Source organism: Protopterus annectens, chromosome 2.part1 (assembly GCF_019279795.1).
Source record: "Protopterus annectens isolate FY-2018-M chromosome 2.part1, PAN1.0, whole genome shotgun sequence".
Taxonomy (NCBI): Eukaryota; Metazoa; Chordata; order Ceratodontiformes; family Protopteridae; genus Protopterus; species Protopterus annectens.
This window is the reverse complement of record NC_056729.1, coordinates 958,250,555-958,278,239: the sequence shown is the minus strand read 5'-3', so window position 1 is coordinate 958,278,239 and position 27,685 is coordinate 958,250,555.

The following is a 27,685-nucleotide window of genomic DNA, read 5'->3' as shown; positions in this document are numbered from 1 at the left end:
GTGTAAAATCTTATCATAACAGTAGATGCCGTTACCTTCACTGCTGCAGTATTCTTAACATACAGGGATTTCTTGCCATGGAAGCCTGATGTCTTGCCAGTCTACCAAAGACTCATGTCATTTAAAGGTATGCTGAATGTCATCCAAATGCTCCTTGCATAGCATAGGGCATAAAGGTGACATCCAGGCCTACCAAAGTCAGAAATGATTGCCCCAGTAGGAACACCAGTCCAAGGAGTCCAAGAGGTATATCTGTATATCCAGGAAGGCAAAGGTCTAGGTGAGAAGGAAGGAGAGAGTGAATACTGCAGCAGTGAAGGCGAGGACATCTACCATTATGGTAAGATTTTACACAACTGTACTATGTCCTTACATTCACTGCTGCAGTATTCTTAACAGATGGGAGAGTGCCAAAACTCAAGAGGAAACTAGGGAGGGGTTGGAGCAGAAGAGTCCATGAAGAATGGCACCAGCAAAACCAGCCCTAGCTCTAGAGACACCATCCAACTTGTAGTGCTTGGTAAATGTACACACAGAAGTCCAGGTAGCTGCTTCAAGAATAAAAATAGTATCTAATCCCTTGAAAACAGCACCAGAAGAAGTCACGGATCTAGTAGCATGAGCCTTGACTGAAGAGGGAAGGCTCTTGCCATGAAAAGTGTAACAAAAAGAAATACCCTTAGAAATGCAAGAAGAAATAGTTTGCTTGGATACAGCAAGTCCCAAAGATCTAGGATGAAAAGCAACAAATAACTGATCAGATTTCCTAATAGCCTTCGCTGTATCCAAATAAACTCTGAGTTGCCTATGTATGTCCAAAATATGTAGCACCCTCTCACTGCCAGTTTGCGGACAGAGGAAAAAAGGAGGCAGATTAATAGACTGATTACGTGATAGCTCATTAACCACCTTAGGCATAAAAGAACCGTTAGTGGGCAAGAACACTCTGTCCTCATGAAAGATCAAAAAAAGAGGACAAACCATAAGGGCCTGTAACTCAGGCGCCCATCTGGCAGAAGTAAGAGCTAACAAAAGAACAGTCTTCCAGCAACAATGTTGCAAGGAAGTTGATGCAGCAGGCTCAGAAGGAGCCTGGGTCAACTTCTCCAAAATAAAATTAAGATCCCAGGGATGAGGAACATTCTTCCTGGGAGGTCTAATATTAAGGACACCATTAAGAAATTGTTTTTCATCAAATCTAGAAGCCAAAGGAGGAGCAAAAGGCAAATAAGCAGAGACAGCTGATAAGTGGACTATAACAGAAGAATAGGCCAAACCAGCATTGAGCAAATCACACAAATAAGAGACAACCAAAGAACAGCCCCAATAAGTGGTTCCAGATTATGAGAGAGACACCGAATAGAAAACCTCTTCCATTTGGATAAGTAGGATTTCCTAGTAGAAGGTTTCCTGGCCTCCTGCAGGACTTGCAGAGCAACATCAGGAAAAAAAAGGTGTCTATGAGGAATCAAAATCCTATTACCCACAGTGTCAGTTGAAGTGTGCACAGGCAGGAATGAATGAGAGATCCCTTGTCTTGTGATAGTAGATCCATCCTCTGAGGTAACTTGTGATGATTGCCCCTTGCTAAATGCAAAAGAAGAGGAAACCAGTGCTGTTGTGGCCAAAAGGGAGTCACCAACAAGATTTTGGGATCATCCTGTTGCATTTTGAACAGGACTTTCGGAATGAGAGGAAGGGGACAGAATGCATAAAGAAACATCCCCTTCCATGAAAATGAGAGGGTGTCCACCTTCCACACCAGAGGGCCTGGGACTCTTGCACAAAACAGAGGAAGTTGTCTGCTCAGAGATGAGGCAAAAAGATCCACTTGAGGAGTTCCCCATTGGTGGATAACATCCAGAAACACATCCCTGTGAAGCATCCATTCATGGGACTGAGATAAGGACCTGCTCAAAGTGTCTGCCACAATGTTCTGACTGGAAGGGACATAAACTGCCTGAAGAGTCAGTTGATAACTGACAACAAGATCCCATACTAGACGTGTCAACCAGCAAAGAAGATAAGATATCATTCCTCCTTGCTTGTTGATATACCACATGACTGTGGTATTGTCTATGAAACCCCTTGAGAGGCCCTGGAGAGAAAAGAGAATGAAAGACCTAGAGAGTCAGCAGAAGGGCTCTCATCTCTTTGATGCTGATGTGCTAGTTGTGCTGATGAGGCGACCACACCCCCTGAACTTTCAGCGAGCCAAATGTCACCCCCATCCCTATTCTGAAGCATCTGTGAACAATTTCTGAGAGGGAAGAGGGGATGAAAAGGGATCCCTGGATTCAGAGACAACTGCAGAATTCACCAGTGAACTTCCTGCCTGAGACCAGGAAGAAGAGGAACTGCAAAGTCTAGAGGATCCACATGTTGAAGCCACACTGACTTCAGAAATCGCTGAAATTTCCTCATATAAAGTTTGGCCAGAGGGTGCATCATAATGGTGGATATCATGAACCCCAGAGCTGTCAGAAACTGCCTGGTGGTAATGGAAGCCAAAAGAAGAAGAGTGTGAAATAAAAATATGAGAGTTAAGGCCTTTAGAGGGGGCAGGGAAGCCAGCATTGGCACTGTCTGAATCCTACAAACCAGGGAAACATGATCCTGAGAAGGAGTAAGAGAGGACTTTTTTGAAATTTATAGTGAAGCCCAAACTATGAAGAAGGGAAATGGCAAAAAGGAAATTCTGCAAAAGGTCATTGAAGAGGTTGTCTGAATCAACAGGTCATCGAAGTAAGGAAACATTTTCATCCTTGAAGCCTGCAAAAAGCAATCACAGTAGCAAGGCATTTGGTGAACACCCTTGTGACAGTAGAAAGGCCAAAGGGTAAAGCAGAGAACTGAAAATGCCAGGAAGCAACAGAGAACACAAAACCTTCCTGAAAAAGGATGGATTGGAATATGGAGATAAGCATCCTTGAGATCCAGAGACACCATATGAGCAAGAGAGTAAACAGAATCTGAAGGGACAACATCTGAGAGGAAAGCACTTTTAGAAAAGTGTTGAGATGAGAGGGGTCTAGAATAGATCTCCAAGTGCCCCCTTTCCTGGGCAATAGAAACAGTCTGGAGTAGAACTCTTTCCCCATTTGGGACACAGGCACCTCTTGAATATTACCCGAGTCAAGAGATTTTGAAGAACATCTGGGAGAAAGAGAAGTTGTTCCCAAGGAGGCTGAGGAATGCCCATAAAAGGGGGACAGGATTTCCACATCATCAAGTGCCCCTGAAGAATGATTGACAGAACCCAAGAATCCTGAGTGATATGAAGCCAAACAAGAAGAGAAAGAGAAAAGCAAAAAGAAAGAGGAATATGGCTGGGAAGGGATGAATAATCATACAGCATCTGGTTTGTCTGGAAAGAATGGTTTGGAGTCCATTAAAACTGAGGATCCTTAGAGCTGGAGCCCATTTGCCACTCTTCTTACCTGTAGTAGAAGGGCAGGATTGGCTATGAACAAAGGTAGGCTTAGCAGGGAAGTTTCACTGAAAGTTATGCACAGGAGAAAAAACACATGTTTAGGCTCCTGTAAAGCCTCACCCTTATCGTGAAGGGACTTAAAAAAAAACAGCAGCAGCTTCTCCAAACAAAAGCTTAGAATCCAGAGGAGCATCCATCAACTTAGCTTTAATATCATCAGGTAGAGGTTCAAACCTAAACCGAGTATACCTCCTCATCACTGAAATAAAAACAGCAGCCCTAGAAGAGGCATCTGCCGCATCACAACTACATTTAATAGAATGACGGATGAATTGAGAGGTAATCCCTAGCAAGAAAAGAACAGAAGTTTTACCCACTGGGTCTGGAAAATCAGAAATAAGTTGACAGGCCTGAGAAACAAGAGCCAATACAATCCTAGACATATGGGTTCTATAATTAATAGCCCTAAAAGCTAGGGGAAGTGTAAACCTTCTTACTCAGCCTTTCCATAGCTCTGCTGTACTTGCCAGTAGGCAATAACTTGGGAGAAGGAAGCATATGAGACAGCTTATCAGAGACTACAGACACTACAGAGGGGTCAGCAGAAGGACATTTACATAAAAAATAGCAGTCCTTAAGCATTCTATAAAGCCTATCAAATTTCTTGGGAGCAGAGGGCAGAGAACTGGGTTCATGATAGGCATTTTAAAAAGCATCCAGCAAAGCAGCCAGAATAGGAGGAAACCCACAGGCTTAGGAGATTCCAACTGCAGCAACTCATAGAACCTCTTATGGATATCACAGACATGAGCACAATCTGATTTAAAAAAAAACATCATCCTAGATAGTGTTCCCAAAGGAACTTTCCTCAAAAGGAAAGTCCGGACTGATAGATTCCTCCTCCTCTGACCCATATTGCAAAAGAGAAGGAATTTGAGTAGGAAAAAGTCAGGGATTCATCATCGGAATCCAACTCATCCTCAGAAGAATCCTGTTCTCTAGGCCTTTTAAGGGGAGAAGAGGACCAAAGAGGAGCAGGAACTGAAACCCCTTGAGGTGGCTTTAAGGACATTAAAGCAGTAACTATCCCCTGAGTAAAGGCCTGCCAGTGACTTTTTGGATCCATAGAAGCAGAATAAACATGTTTAAGGTTTTGTTTCTTCTTTAATGGAACATAGCTCCCCAAAAACTAAGAAGGCTCAGACCCAGAATGACAGTTGAGAACCGTAGTAGGAGCTTATTCCCCAGTTAAAAACAGAGGAACTCCCCTAGGCCCCTTGGAAAAAATCAACTGTGGTCTGCCCTAAATGTGCAAGATGGAACCTGCAAAGCTAGATCCTCACTGGCTTCCAACACAGTCAAGACAGAAAAATTCAACAACACAGGAGGGTGAGCCTCTGGGTTTGTAATGACCTTGGGAGAAACACCTGGAAGAGGATGGACAATGGAAGATTCCAGTTGTACCTTTTTCACCTTCTTCTTCTCCAATGGTTAACCCTCAGGGTGGGAGTTTCCTTCCATTGCATCTTTATCAAGAAACTTAAAATGCTGGTTCTCAAGATACAGGGAAAGGGAAGAATGTCTGCTGCAAAGGGTTTTTGGGATGAATCCCTGACAAACTGAACAAGACGTATCGTCATGAGAAGCTCCTAGACAAAAAAGACACTTATCACGGCAGTCTTTATGGGGAATCTGTCTCCCACACTGATATTTACCTTCCTGGATGACATTAACCCCAAGGAGCACAAAACATGACAAGAAAAAAAACAAAAAACCCCAATGGATCACTTATCTGCAACTGCAAAGAAGTCAGCAAAAAGGCGTATATAGTCAGTGGAGAACAAAAATGCATTCAACTGGCAGAAAACAGACACAGGTAAACAGACTGACAGTGAAAAAATATGTTCAGACTGGCAGCAAAGAAGTACAGACTTTAGTAGGCCTGAACATCACCTTTATGTCCTAGGAGCATTTGGATGGCATTCAGCGTACCTTTAAAGCAACAGGAGACTTTGGTAGACTGGCTGGATGTCGGGCTTCCAGGGCAGGCAATTCCCATATGTTAAGAATACTGCAGCAGTGAATGTAAAGACATCATTAATACTCGTGCCTTGTCAGTGTTTATGTTTTTTTTAAGCGGACACACCAGAACAATGAGTGAGGAAATCATATGCTCCGTATTCTTTGGCACCCATATTCAATGGGGTATAGAGCCCTCATTCTTCTTTCTGTCTTTTTGGCTCATTTTTCCTTAGTTTTGGTATAATGTGAGCATTTCTGCTGATTATGGACAAATGTTCTACCTACTGCATTGTAACATTCAGAGGATCATCACCATAGTGTTTTAGCAGAGAATGCACATCTCTGTTTTTTTTTATGTTTGATATATTCCAGCAACTATGATGTGGAAGTATTTTTCAAGTATATAATGATATAGCATTATGACAATAGTTTTTCCTTTCAATACCTATATAAATAGGAAGCATAAAGTGGGTAAGCTGTGGGTATAACTAACTTCTGTATGTGGCACTAGGATACACTGACCATAGGATTGCAAGAGTTCAGTAAAGATTATGAAAGTGTAACCAAGAAAGATGACTAAACTGTTCAATGGAATACATATGATCTTCTAACATGCAAACTGATATAGTAAGTACTCATATGTCTTATATCCAAAGGCATTAAAAATCTATAAACTAGAGGGGAAAACAGTTCCACAGAAAGTCCAGTTGACGATGTGGTTAATCCACCTAACAAAGAGGCCATTTTGTAAACCTAATGGAACAAGAGCTCTTCGTCCTCCTTTTGCCCACCTCCTTAAATTGCAGGTTGTTACAGTTCAGAGCACTGTGCACTCTGTTGGGTTCAAATACCCATACCAAGTATAAAGATAACTTCAATCAGTAAGAAAAGCTTTATGAAATATATGGATAAACGGGAGACGATGTACAATTACTCTCAGAAGCAGTTTTAAATGCCGGCATTTTATTGGATACTTTTACCTTCCCTTCTGCCCTCTAGAACTCGTATCTTATTAACTATCAAAGCAGTAAATGAATTAGTTAATTAAAATGCGCGCTTGGCTTTCTGAATAATGCATGCACTGCTAATCCTTAGTTATAGCTACTCCATGTAAAAACAAGACAAAAATAAAGCAACGAAAATCTGCATGCGACACTTGAATGTTTAACATGTAAAAACTGAAAATGTAATCTGCTGTTAGTGAAATAAAAGACCAGTTCAGATGCTTGTCCCAAAAGGATAACAGCTTCAACAGTGCCTTTAGAAACTTGGAAAAGGAAATCATTTTGTCAAAGACACTGCATGCACTCTTTCTCTAAATGCCACACAACTATGAAATGAAAATAAGAAAAATATCTCATCATGACTCTCTATAATGTGAACACGAACATTTTTTAAAGGAATATGCTGCAGAGGAGGGCAGTGGAATGACTTTATGGCTGAAGACTACTATCAGCAAACTGGAGGTGTTGCACGATCTCCTCGTTCACAGATTCAACTGTGGACTTGGTGTGTATGTATATATATATATAAATATTTCAGGGGATATGGGGAAAACCCCCACATATGCACCTACCGCTGAAAAAAAGCTTGATAGTTTGTTCACTAAATGTCTTTTTCAACTAATCATGTTTTTGCATTTGCCCCTCAAATAATAATCCTTCAAAGAATAATTGTGAAACCACTAAATCAACGGGAAAACAGTTCCACAGAAAGTCCAGTTGACGATGTGGTTAATCCACCTAACAAAGAGGCCATTTTGTAAACCTAATGGAACAAGAGCTCTTCGTCCTCCTTTTGCCCACCTCCTTAAATTGCAGGTTGTTACAGTTCAGAGCACGGTGCACTCTGTTGGGTTCAAATACCCATACCAAGTATAAAGATAACTTCAATCAGTAAGAAAAGCTTTATGAAATATATGGATAAACGGGAGACGATGTACAATTACTCTCAGAAGCAGTTTTAAATGCCGGCATTTCATTGGATACTTTTACCTTCCCTTCTGCCCTCTAGAACTTGTATCTTATTAACTATCAAAGCAGTAAATGAATTAGTTAATTAAAATGTGCGCTTGGCTTTCTGAATAATGCATGCACTGCTAATCCTTAGTTATAGCTACTCCATGTAAAAACAAGACAAAAATAAAGCAACGAAAATCTGCATGCGACACTTGAATGTTTAACATGTAAAAACTGAAAATGTAATCTGCTGTTAGTGAAATAAAAGACCAGTTCAGATGCTTGTCCCAAAAGGATAACAGCTTCAACAGTGCCTTTAGAAACTTGGAAAAGGAAATCATTTTGTCAAAGACACTGCATGCACTCTTTCTCTAAATGCCACACAACTATGAAATGAAAATAAGAAAAATATCTCATCATGACTCTCTATAATGTGAACACGAACATTTTTTAAAGGAATATGCTGCAGAGGAGGGCAGTGGAATGACTTTATGGCTGAAGACTACTATCAGCAAACTGGAGGTGTTGCACGATCTCCTCGTTCACAGATTCAACTGTGGACTTGGTGTGTATGTATATATATATATAAATATTTCAGGGGATATGGGGAAAACCCCCACATATGCACCTACCGCTGAAAAAAAAGCTTGATAGTTTGTTCACTAAATGTCTTTTTCAACTAATCATGTTTTTGCATTTGCCCCTCAAATAATAATCCTTCAAAGAATAATTGTGAAACCACTAAATCAACAAAATTCCTCTTTTAGAGCCAGTGTCATGGAGTAGAAGGATAAAATCATGATTGTGATCCAGAAATTACAAATGCAGTTAGTGGCTTGAGCAATAGAGTTGTTGGTGGGGACAAAAAGTGTACTGATGAGGCAAAAGAAGCTCACTGCTTCCTGAGAAGAGGGCCGGAAGCATTTGTCCAGGGTCCACACTCTGCATTCAATCTCCATTGCAGACTGGAAGTTGAATGGATGTGTTGCAAAAGTTGAACAGATGTGTTACCTACAAAGACAAAGCAGAACTTTCTAAGGGACTATAGCACTAATGGAAGCAAGTGACTTGTCTTAAAAAAGGCCTATTGCATGTCCACCTCTTAGATGACTATGAACATGTGCAGAGGAAATGTTGAGGTCAGGAAGGGAATGTCTTTTTTTTTATTTTTTTTTTTTTAAGGATGTGAATTTCTGATATTGCTTGATGTTCTCCTTGATTAGAATGAATGAGCTGCAGAGCTCTTACCTCTGATGGAATGAATCAGCCAGTAGAATACTTGGGGAGAGGTTTTATGGTCAAGAGGGGGATTGGAGCAAAATGGTTGGAAAAAAAATTATTTTATCTATCTATCTATCTATCTATCTATCTATCTATCTATCTATCTATCTATCTATCTATCTATCCATCTGTCTATCTATCTAGATGAGTGTGTGTGTGTGTGTGTGTGTGTGTGTGTGTGTGTGTGTGTGTGTGTGTGTGTGTGTGTGTGTGTGTGTGTGTGCACTATTCTAGCCTAGTCTTCCTTAACAAAGAATCACATTTATTTTGAAACTTAAAGCAGACTTTACAGTATTTTCAGAAAAAAATGTAATGGAATTAAAAGATATCTGTGCATTCATTAGAGTTGCAGAAAATGGCAAATATTATAAATTACATAATTGAAATATGTTTCCTTTACAGTTTCCTAAACAAAGAAATGACTGTATATTTCCTAACATCTTGCTTCTTACTCTACTGAGGAAAACACCCCATCTCCTTACATGTGGAAATTGCATTGCATCTCCAAATGGCTAAACTTCCTAGTCTTGTGCTTTAGAAAATGGATTACTTTCAAATTCATACTAAAGCTGCAGATGTCAGTTACTATTTGTGCCTGTAGAAAACGGAATAGATGGACGACTTTTCAAAATGCAACAGGGGAGTTGATCTTAAGAACAACTATGTCATGTTTTGCAGAGTTGTTGAGAAACTACAGACTGCTGTCTAACAGATTTAGTTGGGTTTAGCGTAGCACCCATGTCCCTTATGGAAAGGGGAAATCTGTAAGAAATTCAATGCACAGGCACAAATCAGTGCAATCCTCTTGCCCCTAGAGGCATATATTGGGTAAAATCAGGTTATATTGGCTAGTCTTGTAAGGGCTCTTAAGCCATTTTCCTAGTAATCTCCTGTGGACCGATATGAACCTATTTATGAATAACTGCACTTCCTAATTATGACAAGGATTAGTAGCACCAGTCATTTGGTGAATGCATTGTTTATGCTCAGATTATTAGGTTCATGCAAGTGTGGCTAGATTCATTCATTGAATAACATAGGAATCTAAAATAACCATTTGCTTAAACCTTCCTAGCTGATATTTCAGTCAAGAAGCAAAGAGCCACATAATTAAACATAACGTCTGAACACATTAAAATGATTTAACAAAAAATACAGCAGTGGCAAAACCAATGCTAGCTGCTTAGTAGCAGAGAATGTTCTGTATGTAACCTTACAGAACTGCTATGGTTGAAACAAGAATATCAAAGTCTCCTTAATGAAAAATACAAAATATACATACAAAACAAATTTTATCTTTAAAATGTCCACTAGTTACAGCCCAGCTTGGTTAATCCTTCAATAGCCAAGAGTTTTAAGGCACCATTTTTTTAATTAGCTTTACTTTGTCAGCAGGATATGTTAACTGCTTCATCTATGACTACTTTGGCCATAACCCAGGCCAGAAGGTGAAGCATGAATGCAATTTATGTAAAGAGTTTATAAGCGCAAATCCACCAGAGAATTTTCATGAGGTATAATAGCTGAATAATAAACACACAGACATGGTGAGACCATTCAAACTCAAATAGACACCACTGGACACTAGAGCTGTGAGGCAGAGACATTACACACTTAATCATCATGTTGTCCAAATTAACCACCTTTTCATTTTCTAAGTACTCCATTATATTTTTTAATGTTTAGCACAGGCAAATCTTTGCTTCAGCAACATTCATTATGAAAACTTCAAGCTATTATGCTTAATGTAAAGGATTCATAAAGAATCAAACATTAGTTAACTACTTCAAAGTTTCCCTGTCTTTTTTTTCTTTTTTAAATAAAATCTTATGGGCCTCCCATCCAAACAATCCCCTGTCCTGGTCCTCTAACCCATTCCTTCTCTAAATGGCTCTAGCCATATTGTCATCAGTGAGCAGAGTTGGTCTAAGTGGAAGCCTTATACTCAGCTTTTTTTTAGATCTGTTTATGCTTTACTCTCACAGCCATCCCTCTTCTCAGTGTACAGTGATGTCAGTGTGGGCAGGCCACAGATGATGTGTTAGTTCATGCGTTTTCTGTATGTACCACAACTGCAATTATTACTCTTTACAATGGACTCACCATTGGCAGAAACCTCATCCCTGTCCTGAGGTAGCTATCCTTCCAAAATTGCTGCACCTCTCTAAATCCCACAATATCAAAGGTTCACTCTCAATTTTTAATGAATAAGATATGGGTAAATCCTCATGGTTTTATTGAAATTAGAACACATTCTTGCTCTTTCACAGGGAAAAAAAAGGCATTACCACTGCCCAGTTTTTTAAGGTAGCAGGTGAATACCCTTCATAAGTACAGTGACAGCAGAAAATTTTCAGTGATAGATTGGGTGTTGAAATAATGATTAAGGCATTTATCTTACAGACACAAGGTACAGGGTTTGATTCTTGTCTTTGAAGGGAAATTGGCTAGGCTTAAAATGGTCTGCAAGGGCAGCTAGCCTAGTATTTACCTGCAACTGTTTTCTGTTAACACAGGCACAAAATGGATTAGGGTCTTTCATGGTCTTTAGTTACCACAGCAGGTGCAGATACAGGTTTCTCAACTGTAACTTCCACCAGTATGTCGTGTCTGAGGTTTCAAATGTATTTGATCCTCTGGACTACTCCAGTAATTGTGACAGAAAACGTATCTAGGGTCATGATTATAGTTGTAGCTTCTTACATAACTTAAGTTCTATGTGTGAAAAGTATTTAATTTATATGTTTTGCAAAAGTCATTTTTTGAGTCCATTATTTCCTCTGAATTTTTTATTTCAAATTTGACAAACCATAGTGGAGGTGAATCACAGGCTTACTACCTTAAGCACTTCTGCAAAAGATAAATTCATCATTATGTAATTAGTAACTTTGTAACCAAATAGGAATTGTGACATATCTTGTTCCACATTTCTACATTTAGTTTTCTCCATCACCTGTTCAATAGATCACTAACAGTCTCAGTTTCAAAAAAACGCTAAAAGATTACATGCTGAATCCAAGGACCTATCCCTGCCCTACTCCAACCTGACCTATTCCTCCTGTTCTTAACCTTTCCTTTATCTCTGTTAATACAATGTTACAGTAACTACACCCCTATTACCTTTCTTTTTTTTTCCTGCAGACAATTTACCTAAAAAAAATCTCTGACTGCCTAAGGCTATAAATAACCTGTTTTCTCTCAGTCAAATGTATACAGCAAAATGACACTTCATTTCTTAACTTGTTGATTATTTGCCTGTGTGTTAATTGCAGTCTTACTCTCTGTGTGAATGCAACTGTTTAATCGTTATGTTAATAAGTCTGACTGCTATTGTAATCCATATAAGTTCCCTGTTATCATTATTTGTTAAGATCTGTATTTGTATTTCTATTTGTATACATTTTATATGTTTTACATGTTTGGAGCTTTTCTCCTCATGTCTCTGTTGAAAAAGGGCTTCTTGCCCAGTCAGACTAACCCAGTTAACAAATGTCAAATAAATAAATAAAAATAAATGTGCAGCCAGGTACATCAGGCAATTAGATGAAGTAGGAAACATGAATGGGAGTTACAAAATGCATTCCAGGCCTGTATAGAAGTTTGCAAATTCCACACAAGTGCAAAAAGATCCATTATCAGACTATAACGTTTCTTGATACAGTGTATGCTAAAAAGGTCAACTTATTTATTTAGTACTGCATCTAAAGTACATCCTGATGCACACGTCCAAACACATTAAATAAACATAATCAAATAAGAAGCATTTTTCTAAGGAAAAGACTAGCACACTCCTCATACTTTCTAAACCAAGACATATCAGGTGATTATCAAGAGTGTCAATTTGCATTAGATATTGATCTACTGATTTCCTGACTTTATTCATGCGGTAGCATTGTCGCCTCACAGTAAGACGTTGTCCTGTTCGATTCTCAGCTAAAGCATCTTCTGTGTGGAGACATGCGTGAATGGGTGTACCTTCGTTGAAGATTGTGCGTTAGCGTTAGCAATTCAGTACGTAAAAATCTACTGCCAATCATTAGCGGACTGGAGTTCCGCTGTGGTGACCCCTAACCGGGAAAAGCCGAAAGACACAACATTCATGCAGTGTTACTTTTTCCCTCACATCCTGAGCTATGCTAGGTCATCACACATAGAATCTGGCAAAGATTTCCATTCTGAACATCCTTGGATGAGTTTGATGCAACACTTCTGTTTGCAAAATGACCCTGCAGAGGGTTTTACTCTAGACTTCTGCAGTACATGGACATCTCTGACATTTAATGCTGGTCTGTTAGGGTATGACATATCTTGATTCATTTAGTTTGCACCATTCATTCAACATGTATCCATAAATATGTAACAAAATGCAATCTCCAGGAGTCAAGTGGATTCATTTAGTCACTTTCCATACTGCTTATCATTCATTCATGCCTGATGAAGGATCTCAGAGGGTTTAGGATTTGCTTAAACAGATAGCCTAGTTAATGCATCAGCATCAGCATGTCACATACTGGTGTGAAAAGAAATCTAGGTTTGGCATCTACTAGAACAGATCATTAATATTAGCTGTCACTCATTTTGGCAAATCATCTTCTTACTGTACAGTTTCATGTTTCATAAATATGTCTAAAACTTAACTTTTTGTCTTCTACTTATTTTTAAGTAACTAAGATCAATACCTGCACTATTAGCAGAGGTAATATAGCAATAACCCACGCCTGGGTGTGGGTAATGCTGGATTTACCCACAGTTGGCGAGGGCGAAGCCCGAGGGACCAAACAAAGCCAACCATGGGTAAATCCAGCATTACCCACACCCAGAAGTGGGTTATTGCTATTATACAATGACATTATTTAAGAAAAAAAATAATTACTTTTCTTAAATAATGGCATTATATAATGTCTCCTTGCTGCCCTTCTGCAGCTGTCTGGTATTTCGCAGCAGTTCTGATGTACTGCGCATGCGTATGCCTATGCACTACATCAGAGCTGTGGGCAAAAGCAATGGAGAAAGCAAGATCTCCATTGCTTTTTACTGTTTCACTATGTTAAATGGGTTTAACATAGCAAGACAGCTTTAAAATAAGCAACGGAGATCGCTGTTGCTTTTTTTAAACCTGTGTCGCTATGTTAAACTCCTTTAACATAGCGAGACAGTGTTTTAAAAAAGACTTATACTAATGGAAAAAGTCCGGACGACCGGACCTTTTTCCATTAGTATAAGTCGATTTACAATGTGCACGCTGGCCAATCAGCATGCACGTTTTGGAATATTAATGGGGGGGTCATGGTATAATGTCCTTTATATTCTTGGTAAGTGAAATTCATATGAACAACTCCCACTGTCTTCTATGTTACTTATCTACATAGAATGCTGTTCACTCATTGGGGTTGCATAGCTTCCAGTACATCCTTAGTACAAATTTGTTAAGCTTTATACTATTTACAATACTATAACAGAGTCAAAGTGAAATATTTCCAATATAGCTGCAATGGAAAAGCTTTTAAATCGTCATACACAAGGTTACAAATGCCCCAGGGCAGATAGCCTAGTACTATACTATGAAACTATATTATATAAGGGGACCTTCATTGTGTCACTACTAGACACAGGCACAGTATTCTAAATTTATTTTGTACATTATTTGTACCATTTCATGGGGTGGCAAAAGCCACATCACTATGGCTAGGCTTACAAATGCCCCAGGGCAGATAGCCTAGTACTATACTATGAAATTATGAAACTATGACGTTATAACAGCTGTAGTAAGACATGAATAACTTATATTAATTACAGAACCACTTCTGTCTATTTTTTTGCAAATTTTATGATTTTATACAAGGAGGAGATGTTTTGAATCTTTAAAAAATCAGTATTGGTTGCCTTTAAGTGTTTTTTTTTCTTTCTTGCAAAATATTTAAATAATTTGCAAAGAAGAGCTCAACGTGTTTAATTTATAAGTATGGCCTGAACTGAATATTTTTTGTAGGATATATTACTGCCCTTTTTACGTAATCTTTATGGTGTCATTTTCTATGAAATTATGACTAGGACTGAAATATAAATATTCTGTGATGGACTGCATGTCATATTATAAAGCATGGTATTCAGAGCTTTACACTTTCTTTCACGTTTATTTTTTTTAATATGAAATTTCTATGACAAGGGGATATATCTGAAGAATAATTATAGCAGGTTGTGACTTGTAATAGGATATAGGTTCATAGGTTCATCGGTTGGTACTAGGCTATCGGCCCTAGGGCCTATACAAGCCTAGCCATAACAATTCATTGGATATTTCTTCCCACAATATTTACTTCCCTCTGGTATGTTGTGAGGCACAAGGTGAAGATAAGTGTCTTATGTACCTAGAAAGTGCCAATGTCCTGTGAATGAGCACGACCTGTAATGCCTTTTCTCCTATTATGCCATGGATTTTATTGTTAAAATGTGTTAATAAATAAAACATATTGGTTTTCACTGGGTTTCAGAAAGACTGTTACTACCACCACTAAAAGGACTACTTTGTACTTCCCAGTAGCATGACAGCAATAATTACCAATTCAGAGGCAGGATGAACACCATGCATCAGCTCATTTGCGGTCAATTATCATATCCCTGGATTGAAGACTGCACTGCTAGACCTAACTGTGCTTGTGTTCCCCTTAGCAGCCCACACACACACACACACACACACACACACACACACACACACACACACACACACACACACACACGCTGCTTTGCCCTTTGTCATGCTTCTTCTTCTTTCGCATTTTTCCCAGTTAGGGGCCACCACAGTGGATCACCTGTCCACTCCTGACTAGCTGTGGAGTTTAATGGTGTCGAGTTGCCAGCCCAGCACCCAATCTTCCACGGAAGGCACACGCACACACGCCTAGGGCCAATTTAGAGTATCCAATCCACCTACAGCATGTCTTTGAGATATGAGAGGAAACCGGAACACCCGGAGGAAACCCACACGACTACAGTGAGGACATGCAGACTCTGCACAGTAGCACCCCAGACAAGGATTGAACTGGAGAACCTCTTGCTGTGAGGTGGCAATGCTAAGCAGTGCACCACCTTGGCCATTTCCTTAGTCACGCTAATAGCCACAATTATCCCATAAAGCATTATGTTATAATTTTAGTAGTATGGTATGGGAGCATTAGTTAAGAACATTTTTTTGTATGATTTCTGCACCACATATTATTTTTTGTCATGAGACATAGTTAAAATACTTGCAGCAAGCTGTTGCTTGAAGTAAATGACATAAAACAAACTTTTGTGATTTTTGTGTTTTAATTATGAGTAGTAACGCATAGAGAGATTACATTTAATTTACTTCATTGCAATATACAGAATAGAGACAGATGTAACCAGGATCTGAAAATATCAATACAATGCCAGCAGAAATCTATACTACAGTATAGTACCAGTTTCATGATCTGAATTATTCTTGCAGTTAGATTATACCCATGCTGCATGATAGAAGAAACGTTTGCATAATAATTGTCATTTTAGCATAAGGAAACATGTTTTGCATAGCTGATAGGGCATTATGGTGTCTGATGCAATTACGACTGTCTTGGTTGATGACATTTCACAAGCTGTAAACTAGAGCCCACCTGGGTAATTACAAGAAAAAATTATGAAGGAATATTATTTCTTCTTCTTAAGAGTGCCTCTTGCAGACATCAGTTCATTTTTATTTCTGCATGTCTGTTTGTAGCTTACAGCTTTTGACCATGAGCAAGGTTAGTAAATGGGAAAAATAGGAGTTCTAGTTTGTACACCGACACACATGCACACACACACATACACACACAAGAAACAAAAAAATAATGTGACTTAGTTTCTGTTCCTTTTTTGCTATCTTAAGAGGTCTTGACTGACATTGACATTTACAAGACTATGCAATGATATACATTCATTCATTTATTTTTTTATATGCGTGATGTTTTGATCTGATGCTGTATGCATACAATGCATTTTTTCTCCCTTTTTTCCTTCATAAACTAATGAATATGCAACTTCTTTTCAGAGATGGAATTCTGTGCAAAACATTCAATACAAGTGGTATATGTTGATACAGATAAAGGAACAACATTTATGGAAAGTGACAAACTGACAAAGGTGTTGCTTTAAAGGAAAACGGTTTAAAAGAAACTGATGGAAATGACTAAGAAATTATTGTAGGAGTAACTTATTGTTCTGTGCTCTTGGCTATGTACCATTCAGTAGTATGTGGTTGTTAGAAAAGTGGAGATGAGATAAAATAGTAGCAACTAAGCCCTGGCATATCATAGGACTTAAGAGCTCTTGATTTCTAACCTTTCTGTGTGATATTAATACTAATACAAATGGTAGTAGTGTGCCAAGATGGCTAGGCCTTCTGGAGTGGCCCACACAGTGTCACCAGATAAATATAAGCACTCTCAAAGGTTAATACTTCCTAAAAAGGACCCACAACAATGAAAAGTTTAAATATATTTAATAATAAATAATAAAAGAAGAAATAGTAAATATATATATATATATATATATATATATATATATATATATATATATATCCACAATAAACCATGGTGGTACAGTGGTAGCATTGTTACCTCACAGCAAGAGGTTCTCCCATTCGATTCTCGGCTTGGCTTGGGAGTGCCTTCTGTGTGGAGTCTGCATGTCTTCCCCGCAGTTGAGTAGCATTCAAAAGACATGCGTGTGTAAATGGGCTTGCCTTTGTTGAAGGTTGGGCGTCGAGCTGGCACCTCAGAGTTTCATAAAAATCTACTGCCAATCATTAGTGGACCGGAGTTCCGCTGTGGTGACCCCTTACCGGGAAAAAGGCGAAAGACCAACATCCACAATAAACCTGAGAGATCAAATCACAGAAAATATTGAAAACAACACTGAAGGACAAACTCAGACAAATAAAGAAAAACAATATCTAAACTAAACTTAACTATATTCCAGACTGAATCTACAAGAATTATACTGTTCCCTAATAACTTACTTGGGCAAGGCAAAATGAAATACACTGAGCAGTCTTTCTAGTAAGGCTCACAAACAGAATACTCTATATTCCAAGACTACTCCTTGTAAAATGTAATATCCAAGATGACTTGAAGAATGACGTCATCTGGTCACCTGACTCTAGGTTCCCACAATATCTCCTTTTGAAGTTTGAAACAGAACTTTAGCAGACTGCTACAATACACATTAAGAGCTTTTATGGCAGAAGCTAGGCAGTAGAGACATTTACAACACATCTCCCCTTTTTACAAAAGCTAACAGATAATTGCTGCTCCCAGACCTAGCATCTCCGGCCATATTCAGCACTGTGGGGTACTATTTAATGGTTTAATAGCTCATTTACATTTTCCATATTTTCTTAAAATAAGCCAGCTGGCTAACCATTGCTGTGCCAGTGTCCTCTATTAAAACATGTACATTTAATTCAATTACCATAATACATGCACATTTCTCTTCATTTCAGCAGGGTACACTGTTAATACATTTTAACACAATAAACACAAGCAGAGCTCACAAATACATTTTCAACACAAGCATCTGTGTACATCAGTTTGATATACTAATGACAGAATATTTACAAAATTCCAGCAAGCTGTGGTGGCACAAGTTATACATCCACTGCCCCAGTTTGCCTGGCATGGCGGGCAGTACCACCTATTGTCATATCCCCCCCCCCCTTTGAAGACTCAAGGTAATTTTTTAAGTGACTCTTGAGAAACATGGTTTGGAGAAATAAGCCTATATGGGAATATGTTACCCCATTCCCTGTCCTGAGATTCCATCTGCTTTTGCATTGCTGACCCCACTTGACTGTTGCTCTGTCATATCATATGCTGGTAACCCTTGTCTCCACCATAGTAACTTGGGATTTTTCTGGCTGGATCTATGTATCTATAGATCCCCCTCAGACACCTCCTACCTCCTACTGCAAATACTCAGCACAAGGCCTCTCTACCATGGTAAAGATTCATTAGGTTAACATGGTACAGTCCATCCCCCTGCCTCCTGACTAGCAGTTCTACCATGTAGTTAACATCGCGGACCTTCCTTTCTACCTTGAAGGGTCCCTCCCAAGCTGTCTGCAGTTTATTGTATCTGACAAGAATGAGAACCATCACCTGCTACCTCACAGCATACTCTCTGGCTGAAGCATACCTGTCATACCAGACCTTTATCTGTTGTTAGGCTCTTGCCAGGTTCTCCAAGGCCCAGCCCATGAGGTCCCTAAGCCTTGCCCTGAAGTTTAGGACATATGCCACAACAGACTCCTTTTGGGATTCACAGATACCCTTCCACTCATCATGAATCAAATCCAGAGGTCTCCTCACCCTATGCCATACATCAACTCAAAGGGTGAAAAACCTGTGGATTCCTGGGATGCCTTTCTCTAAGCAAACAACAGATGGGGCAAATATCTGCCCAACTCTCTCTTAATCTGGTCTGCAAATGCCCATAGCATGGTCTTTAGTGTAGAGTTTAACCTCTTACAAGACCCTTAGTCTAAGGGTAGTAGGGGGTGACCTTTAGGTGCGTCACCCCACAGTGTTCCCACAGACAAGCCAGCAGGTCATATATGAAATTGACACCTTTGTCAGTCAGTATTTCTCTTGGGAAACCTACCCTGTTGAAAATCTCTAGCAAAGCATGTCCTTCCTTCTCTGCCTCGATGGAGGACAGAGCCACCACCTCAGAGTATGTAGAAGCATAACCTACTACCACTATGATATACTTCTTTCCTGTGGAACTTGGGGTTTTCAGCAGCACTACAGTATCCATAGCTACACTCTCAAATGGCTCCTCTATCACAGCAAAGGCATCAAAGGTGCTTTGACCTTATCCACTGCCTTGTCTACTTTTTGGCACTACTCACAGGTTCTGTGGTACCCTGTTACATCCCTGGTAATCCCAGGCCAATAAAAGTTCTGCATAATACATCTCTTTGTATGTTTTAAGCCCTTATCACCAGCAAAAGGAATTTCATGGGCTATGATTAGAATTCCCAGATACTTTAGTAGACTCTGGGTAATACCAACCGCTGGATTACCTCACCTTCTAGCTCCTCTCAGAGGTCCACTCTCTATACAGTAAATCTTTGCTCCACTATACAGAATCCTATTTTCCTTGAGAATCAGTTGCCTCCCTGGCTACCTACCTCAAGCCTCTTAGTGTAGAGTCTGAGAGCTGATCCTGCCTCACCTCTCTCTGTGTAACCCTTCCCAGCTTTCCTTCCACAGGAAGTCTGGTATCCTCTGACAGCAGTGCCTCACTGTCAGCTTGGGTACTACTACTCACCTATGCCCTTGCAGTCACTCTGTCCAAGGGAACATCAGTGGCCACCAGCAGATGTGGCTTTGTTCAGTCTCACTGCTACATGGTAGCTCCCACGATAAAATAGCCACATCACAAGTCCTGGCTTCAGATGTATGGTCTGTCTGTGCCCCACCCTAGGCTACAAGATCCACTTACCATTCTCCAAGCCTGACTGTGTGTCACTGCATGCACACAAGGTACTGCATTATCAAAATCATTCTCTATTAAGACATCTGCAAGGATATCCTCAAACACACCAACGTGCTTGCTTCCTTTTCCACTTTCCCAGTCAAGGTGAACCCTGGTCAAAGGCATTTGGAATAGGATCCTTCCTAAATCTCTAACTGTAATGGACTTCCCAAGCAAGTACCACTCCTCTTTAACCACTGCAGGCTTCACAATGGTTATATCACAAGCTATGTCTCTCTCTTGGCAGTAGCCTGTTTTCCATCTACCAAGATTGGATATAAACTTTGCTGATTGTTTGGTACCCATGTTGTCTCCAGACAACTTACCACTGGTATTCTGTTATTCCCACTTGCGGGCTCCCCCACCTTTTTTTCCTCACTTTGCCTCCATGGATATCTATCTGCTACATGGCCCTGCTGGTTACCTTTAAAAAATGTAAACATTGATCCTGGCCATGTACCTGAACTAGTGACTCACCCTATTACTGGCGGACTCTGTTGGAGCAGTTTGGACTGCCTACCATGGGTTCCTTTATATCCATATGCAGTACTTGGTATCCCTTTCCTGTGCAGAGATGCCATGCTTGCTATGTATAGGTCTCCCTTTTTCCACAACTCATCTGCAGAGTTGCATTCCCTGTCTGCATACCATATTCCCATGTCCACAGGCAAAGTGTTAAGGGCTTCTTCCCTCACCAAAAGGTCTGCCAGGTTTTCAAAAGTGGTGGCCTGACACCCACTCACCTACCTATGAAAATAAGTACTTAGCTCAGCAATATAATCACATACACTTACATCTGCCTTTCATCTATGCTCACAAAACTTTTTTTTCTGTAAGCTTCAGATGTTAACTTAAAACATTGTAACAAACAGTGCTTAACTTGATCATAATCTAAACAATCAGTATCAGACAATTTAGAAACAACAGTTACAGCTTTACCATGGAGTAAGGTGGTGAGGAACTGCACCCAGAGACCTCGGTCAACATTATATTGTTTGCATACTCTTTTAAACAGATGAATAAAACTATCAAGATTATCACCTTCTTGATACTGAGGGAGAAGTTTACTGACCGTTATTGCTTCTTCTGTATTGTTACTCCTTTCTCCATTACCTCCATGACTCTGATGAAGAGCCAGCATTTCCTTTTCATGTTGCCTCTGCCTCTCATTTTCTTCTGCTTCCAAGTGCTGCAGTCTCGCTGCTGATTCTACTTCAACTTGTAAAGATGCAGTCTCTCTGCTGATTCTAGTTCCAAATGTTTGGCCTCCAGTTCAAGTCTATTTAAATCCAGACGGATTTTTTACGTCCTCTGAGGAAAATTTAAACTCTCCTGTTTCTTGGAGTTGTATATCCTCAGTGCCAGTTTGGTTGTCTTCCTAGTTGCTAGTCAGTGATGCATCTATGATTAAGGCTGCAATAATTTCCCCTTTAGTCAGCTTGGCATGCCCCAGTCCTTTGGCTTGGCACATCTGAACCAGCTGGTACCTTGTCTGCTTGCATAATCCTCTGCAACCATCCTTGCCTGCTCTCCCTAACTCACTAAGCTAACAAAAACTAAATAAGTAAAACTATTATGATATGAAACTCTGAAAGTCTATATTTGGCTGCTTGAGGGTATAAACACCTTCTTTAGTGACCACTGCTTACAGGCTACAGGAATTCAGTATCCACACCACTGCACTACAGTATATAAGCATGTGACAATTCTTCCAATGTTAACCAATTAAAATGTGATGCCCACCACTGTTGCCAGTATGAGATGGGAACCAATATGTATCATCCCCATTCTGGGCCAGTAGTTAAGAAGTCTGAATTCTCATGACTGACACTGGAAAGGAACATGCACTTGGAATTCAGATGGATGCACTCAGTATTTCCAGATGCAGACCTTGCTGCATCAACTACAATTTCCCTTAAGATCACACAGGAAAACAATCAGTCCGGGGTCTGGATGTGTCTATAGCTGTCTCCTCTGTAAACACAGTGCTTCGTGTCTCTGGTCAAGTAGCTGACACACACAAACTTTCCGAGATTTGATTTGCACACACACAGATACACACACACACACACACACACACACACACACACACACACACACACACACACGCACACGCACACGCACACACACACACACCTGGGAAAGGCTGGCACAGGTCTACTAGCTATGCCCCCTTCTACCCAAACAATAAGGTAGTTACCACCACCACCACCAGACAATTCAGAATCAGCTACCCTAAGGCCCTTAACAAAGGGTGCCCAGTTATACTGTGTGATATTAATACTAATACAAATGGTAGTAGTGCACCAAGATGGCTAGGCCTTCTGAAGTCTCCCACACAGTGTGACCAAATAAATATAAGCACTCTCATAAGTTAATACTTTCTAAAAATAACCCACCACAATGAAAAAATTAAATATATTTACTAAAAAGGACTTGCCACAATGAAAAGTTTAAATCTGTTTAATAATAAATAATAAAAGAACAAGAAATACTAAATATGTATATCCACAATAAACCTCAGAGATCAAATCACAATAAATATTGAAAACAACATTGCAGAACAGACTCAGACAAATAAAGAAAAGCAATAACTAAACTAAGCTTCACTATATTCCAGACTGAATCTAAGAGAATTATAGCATTCCTTAATAACTTACTTGGGCAAGGCAAGATGAAATACATTGAGCAGTCTTTTTAGTCAGACTCACAAACAGAATACTCTATATTCTGAGATTACTCCCTGTAAAATATAATATCCAAGGTGACTTGTAGAATGACCTCATCTGGTCACCTGACTCTAGGTTCCCACAATAACTCTTTTTAAAGTTTGAGGCAGGACTTTAGCAGACTGCTACAATACACATTTAGAGCATTTATGTCTGTGCCTAGAAGCTAGAGACATATACAACACTTCTTCCCTTCTTTATAAAAGCAAACAGATAATTGCTGCTCCCAGACCTAGCTACTCCGGTCATACTCAGCACTGTGGGGTGCCATTTAATGATTTAACAGCTTATTTACATTTCCCGTATTTTTCTTAAAATAAGCCAGCTGGTTAATCATTGCTGTGTCAGTGCCCTATATTAAAACATATACTTTTAATTCAGTTACCATATTACATGCACGTTTCTCTTCATTTGAGCAGGGTGCACTGCTGATACATTTTAACACAATTAACACAAGCAGAGCTAACAAATACATTTTCAACACAAGCATCTGTATACATCAGTTTGATAAAATAATGACAGAATATTAACAAAATTCCAGCTAGTTGTGGTGGCACAAGTTCTACATCCAGTGCTGGCATGACTGGCATGACTGGCAGTACCTCCGATTGTCACATTCCCCCCCCCCTCCCCACCTATAAGACTCAATGTAGTTTTTCAAGTGACCCTTGAGAAACATGGCTTGGAGAAATAAGCCTACATGGGAATATGTTACCCCATTCCCTATCCTGAGATTCCATCTTACTTTGCATTACTGACCACACTAGAGTGTTATACTGTCATATCATATCATATGCCTGTAACTCTAGGCTCCACCATAGTAACTTGAAATTTTGTTGGCTGGCTCTATGTATCTATAGATTTCCCTCAGACTCCTTCTGCTTCCTACTGCAAATACTCATCACAAGGGCCTCCCGACAATGGTAAAGCTTCATTATGTTAACATGGTACAGTCCACCCCCTGCCTTCTGCGTAGCAGTTCTACCATGTAGTTAACATCATTGACCTTCCTTACCACCTTAAAGGGTCCCTTCCAAGCTAGCTACAGTTTATTGTATCTGACAAGAATGAGAACAATCACCTGCTACCTCACAGCATACTCTCTGGCTGAAGCATTCCTGTCATACCAGACATTTTTCTGCTGTTAGGCTCCTGCCAGATTCTCCTAGGTCAAGCCCATGAGCTCCCTAAGCCTTTTCCTGAGGTTTAGGACAAATGCTACAACAGAGTCCTTGTGGGATTCACAACTACCCTCCCACTTATCATGAATAAAATCTAGAGGTCCCCTCACCCTATGCCATACAGCAACTCAAACGGTGAAAATCCTGTGGATTCCTGGGATACCTTTCTCTAAGCAAACAACAGATGGGGCAAGTATTTGTTCCACTGTCTCTTAACCTGGTCTGCAAATGCCCATAGCATGGTCTTTAGTGTAGAGTTTAACATCTCCACAAGACCATTAGACTGGGGGTACTAGGGAGTGGTCTTTAGGTGCTTTACCCCACAGCGCTCCCAAAGACAAGCCAGCAGGTCTGATATGAAATTGGCACCTCTGTCAGTCAGTATTTCTCTTGGGAAACCTGCCCTGTTGAAAATCTGTAGCAAAGCATTTCCCATCTTCCCTGCCTCGATGGAGGACAGAGCCACCACCTCAGAGTATCTAGAAACATAATCTACTACCACTTGGATATATTTCTTCCCTTTGGAACCTGGAGCACTCAGAGGCCCCACAATATCCATAACTATACTCTGAATGGCTCCTCTATCACAGGCAAAGGCATCAACGGAGCTTTGACCTTGTCTCCTGAATTGAATAATTTTTTGGCACTACTCAGGTCCTGTAATTCCTTGTTACATCCCTGGCAATCCCAGGCCAATAAAAGTTCTGCATAATATGTCTCTTGGTACAATTTATGCCCATATGACATGCAAAAGGAATTTCATTGGTTATGACTAGAATTACCAGATGGTAGACTCTGGGCAATACAAACTGCTGGATTACCTCACCTTCTAGCTCCTCTCAGAGGTCCACTCTCTATACAGTAAATCTTTGCTCCACTATACAGAATCCCATTTTCCTTGAGAATCAGTTGGCTCCCTGGCTACCTACCTCAAGCCTCTTAGTGTAGGGTCTGAGAGCTGATCCTGCCTCACCTCTCTCTTTGTAACCCTTCCCAGCTCCCCTTACACAGGATGTCTGGTCTCTTTTAGCAGCAGTGCCTCACTGTCAGCCTTGGTACTACTACTCATCTCTGCCCTAGCAATTACTCTGTTGAAGGGAACATCAGTACCCACTAGCAGATCTGGCTTACCTTTAGTCTCCCTGCTACAGGTTAGCTCCCTCAATGAAGTAGCGACATCAACAGTCCTGGCTTCAGGTGTCCAGTCTGTCTGGGCCCCCCCCCCCGGCTACCAGACCCACTTGTCAGTCTCCAAGCCTAACTGTGTGTCACTGCATGCACACAAGGTACTGCATTCCTCACCCTCTCTCTTCCTATTCTCCACTTTCACTATATCTCTATGCTTACTGTCCTTTCCTCACCATCTTTCCCCCGACTTTCCTCTTTCAATATATCTCTGTTTGCTTACTGATCATATGTGATTATAAGTATAACAACATTAAGCATATAAATTTACAGTACCAAACAGGCATATCTGAAACACTACTCCATTGTATATTTAGCTATTGTATCTCTCTAAGACACTACTCCACTGAATGATTTCTGGTTTGCTAAGCGTCACTGCCAAAATATGTTACTAAGTGATCCTGTTAGCTTTATTACTAACTTGAACTGTGATAATATATGAACTATGTGATTTATTACTATCCTTTCTCTGATTTTTTCACTATCATTTAAAATACTGACTGTTATGTTGTTAGTATGTGGAGCTTTTCTCCCGGGCCACCTCTGAAAATGGGCAAATTGCCCAGTCAGACTTCCCCAGCAAACAAATGTTAAATAAATAAAGAAATAAAGAAATAATTATCAAAGTCATTCTCTTTCAAAACATCTGCAGGGATATCCTCAAATACACCTACTTGCTTACTTCCTTTTCTACCTTCCCCGTCAAGGTGAACTCTGGTCAAAGGCATTTGGAATGGGATCCCTCCTAAAGCTCTGACTGGAGTGGACTGCCCAAGCAAGTGCTGCTCTTCTTGAACCACTACAGGCTTCAAAGTGGTTATATCAGAGGCTGTGTCTCTCTTGGCTGTGGCCTGTTTTCCATCTACCAAGATTGGATATAAACTCAGCTGGTAGTTTGGTACTCCTGTTGTCTCCAGACAACTTACCACTAGCATTCTGTTGTTTCTACTTGTGGGCTCCCCCACCTTTTGTTCCCCACTTTGCCTCCATGGATATCTAGCTGCTACATGGCCCCACTGGTTACATTTAAAACATTAAACCCTTGATCCTGGCCGTGTACCTCAACTAGTGACTTACCCTGTTACTGGTGGACTGTGATGGGGGGTTTAGACTGCCTACCATGGGTTCTTTATATCCATGTGCAACATTTGGTATCTCTTTTCTGTGCAGTGATGCCCTGCTTGCTAGGTATAGTTATCCCTTTTTCCCCCAACTCATCTGGACAGTTGCATTCCCTGTCTGCCAACCATATTCACTTCTTCTCAGGCAAAGTGCTATGGGTTTGTTCCTTCACCAAAGGTCTGCCAGCTTTTAAAAAGTGGTGGCCTGACACCCACTCACCCACCTATGAAAACAAGTGTTTAGTTCAGCAATATAATCACATACACTTTCATCTGCTGTGTGTCTATACACATAAAACTTTTTTTCTATAAGCTTCTGATGTTAACTTAAAACATTGTAATAAACACTGCTTAACTTGATCATAATCTAAACAATCAGTTTCAGAGAATTTAGAAACAACAGTTACAGCTTTACCGTGGAGTAAGGGGGTGTGGAACTGTACCCAGGGCCCTTGGTCTACATTATACGGTTTGCATACTCTTTCAAATAGTTGAATAAAACTATCAAAATTATCACTTTGTTGGTATTGAGGGAAAAGTTTACTGACCTTTATTGCTTCTGAGGTTTGGTTACTCCTTTCCCCATTATCTCCATGACCCTGGTGAAGAGTCAGCATTTCCTTTTCATGTTGCCTCTGTCTCTCATTTTCTTCAGCTTCCAAGTTCTGTAGTCTCTCTGCTGATTCTACTTTCACCTCCAAATACTGCAGTCTCTCTGCTGATTGTAGTTCCATAAGTTTGGCCTCCAGTTCAAGTGTCTTTAACTCCAGATGGATTGTTATGTCCTCTGAGGAAAACGTGAATTGTCATGTTTCTGGGAGCTATACATGCCCAATGCCAGTCTGATTGTCTTCCTGGTTAATGTTTTGTGATGCAGCTGTGATTAAGGTTGCAATAATTTCCCCTTAATCAGTGTGGCATGCCCCAGTCCTTTGGCTTGGCACATCTCAGCCAAATGCTTCCTTGTCAGCTTGCCATAATCCTCTGCTGACACCCTTGCCTGCTCTCCTGACTAACTAAGCTAACAAAAAGTTAATAAAAAAGGTGGCCTAATGGTTAAGGTGTTTGCCTTGCAAACACAAGGTGCAGGGTTTGAGTCTCACAAGGGATAATTGGCTAGGCTTAAAATGGCTCGGAAGGGCAGTTATCTTAGTGCTAAACTCTGAAAGTCTACTTTGTGGCTACTTGAGAGCAAAAACACCTTCTTTATTGATCACTGCTTACAGGCTACAGGAATTCA